Genomic DNA, 2,500 nt, shown 5'->3' with positions numbered 1-2,500 from the left:
GACTTTTCACAATAAAATACAGCTCATAGAAACCAAAATCCAGCACATTGAACCAAGTCAATGATGTGAAAACACATTGAACGTGTTTTCACATCATTGACTTCCTGCCTCAACAATCCTACCTGCTGCGATTGACGCGGTCGCTACGTCTGAAGGGAGAAACATAGAACAGCTGCGTATTGTTCTGCATACTGCGTACTTCTGGTTATGATAGTCAGGAAGAAGAAGAAGAAGAAGAAGAAGAAGAAGAAGAAGAAGAAGAAGAAGTGGGCTACTTGTGAGGGGAATAAAAACGGGTCCTTTTAAAATGTGAGTTTTCCCGCTGCGTGCCGAGGTTAATGAGGTTAGCTGAAAGCTAACGACGGCTACCGGGGCTAATGTAGCGTTAGCGCTAGCCACACCCACCACCTGCAGGACAAGCGAGGAGCTCCGTTTCCGCTTCGTCTGTCGCTGCGGCTCCTCTGGGCTGCTGACGCCGCCACAGCTCATCAACGCTCCAGCCAGAGCCTCGCGACGCTAACGAGCCATGAGTGTGTGTGTGTGTGTGTGTGTGTGTGTGTGTGTGTGTGTGTGTGTGCGCAGCTAATCAATGAGTCTCTTTGACGAGGCTTCTGACTCTGAGCTTCATCTTTCATCCTGACAGTTCTCAATTTTTTTTCCCGTTTTTCGGGCGTAGTTTGTGCTAATTAATGGCGCCTGACGAAGGAAGCTGACCCCCCATCACCACCTCTTCCACCCTCCACCGGTACCACCACCGTCCGGGTGGTAGTAGCAGTAGCTGCGTTGCCCCCTGTTGGTGGCTTTAGGCTAGTGAGAAAACACTTTATCTCGCAGATCAAGATGCCAGGCTGATTCAGCTGCTGCTGCTGCTTTTCTTTTTTTTTTCAACTGTCGCAACAGATTTTCCCAAGATACACCTCTGCTTTCCAGCGTAGCGTGTCTGCGGCGCAGTTAAGTGGCCGTTACGTCCGCCTCATTTAAGCTGAGGCGAACGGGAGCCGCGAGGACGACGCCGCCGACGGAGGAGGAAGAGGAGGAGAAATGAAGCCGCTTTGGTTTCAAAAGGCCGTTTTTATGTTGCACTTCTGAATCAAACAAGACCAAAAACATGTTTTGGAGAAAACTTGTCATCGTCATCATCTTCATCATCATCATCATTGTCGTCATCGTCGTCATGTTGATGAAGCAGCAGCAGAAGCAGCAGCAGCAGCAGCAGTACCGTGGCGAGAAGTCTCACTGTGAAGTTTTATTAACCGGCAGGAAGTGAAAACTGTTGCCACCAGCACGAGCCGCGATCTGATTGGTCAGCATTCGACACACATGACAACTCACATCAATCCAGCCTTCTCTAAAAGCTCTGCCCCCCTCTTCACTCTTGTTTTTTTTTTTATGGCCTCTTTTGGACAGTTTGCCAGCTCGTCTCACTGAGGTTATCAGCGACCTCCTGCTCTGCCGCAGCATGATGTCACTGGCCCCGCCCCCTCCCCCCTTCCTCCACCTCCTCCTCCTCCTCCGCTGCCCCTCCCCCTTCCCTGCAAGAAGGCATAGATGCTAATATGGCAGATTAAAGGTTCGGTCGCGCCAGCAGCCCCACAGGAAGTGTTCGTTCAACTAAAAAAGTCCCTGAGAGTCCACAAATATATAATAACTGATATGTGATGAAAATATGAAAGACTAAGAGAAAATCCCACAGAAAAACTAAAATTCCAATTCTTGGATGAATACTTGAATAAACCGTTGGTTGTGACCGCGGTGACCTCCTGCTGAGGGAACGGTGACCGCGTTCCCTCAGCAGGAGAAGAAGAGGAGGAGAGGTTCGAGCAGAACCTAACGGCTCATTCACTGCTGCCCTTCCCATAGACTGTCTGCTCGCTGCAACCAGTGAAGTCGCCCCCTGCTGCTCATAGATAAAAGTGCAGTGGCAGGTGTGTGTGTGTGTGTGTGTGTGTGTGTGTGTGTGTGTGAGCCTGCGAGCTTCCTCCAGAAGTGGTGGCTGTCAGGAGGAATCCAGTCTTGGCCAATTAGCCGTCTGCTGGTTTCAGATCACTCGGCCCGCTCCTCCTTTCCTTCCTGCTCCTCCTGCGTCTTTTGCTCTTCTTCTTCCTCCTCCTCCCCTCCTCCTCCCTCTCTCCCTGCTCCTCCTCCTCTTCTTCCTCCTCCACCTTCTCATCCTCATCCCCCTCTTCCTCTTTCTCCTCCTCCACCTCCTCCGCCTCCTCCTCCTCCTCCTCCAGCAGGACAGCAGCAGTGACTTCACACTCAGTCGGAGGTTTCACTGTTCCTGTTCTCTTCAACGGTTTGGCTGTGTGAAGGTGTCGTCTCCTCCAGACGTCCCAGCGGGAGGCCGAGAAGCTCCGAGGTCTGGATCTCCACTGAGCGAGGAGGAGGAGGAGGAGCGAGGCAGCAGGAGCGTTGGCTTAACCTCCCACACCCGCCCCCACTGAGAGAGTGGGCGGAGAAACTGGAGATGGGAAAGAGAGCAGGAGTCGGTTCAGCATCT

The sequence above is a fragment of the Nelusetta ayraudi genome, unplaced genomic scaffold (genome assembly GCF_046127955.1).
Source record: "Nelusetta ayraudi isolate G7.1 ecotype Tasmania unplaced genomic scaffold, CSIRO-AGI_Nayr_v1 ptg000175l, whole genome shotgun sequence".
NCBI classification, from domain to species: domain Eukaryota; kingdom Metazoa; phylum Chordata; class Actinopteri; order Tetraodontiformes; family Monacanthidae; genus Nelusetta; species Nelusetta ayraudi.
The sequence above is the reverse complement of the archived record's forward strand: the minus strand, read 5'-3'. Positions refer to the sequence as shown.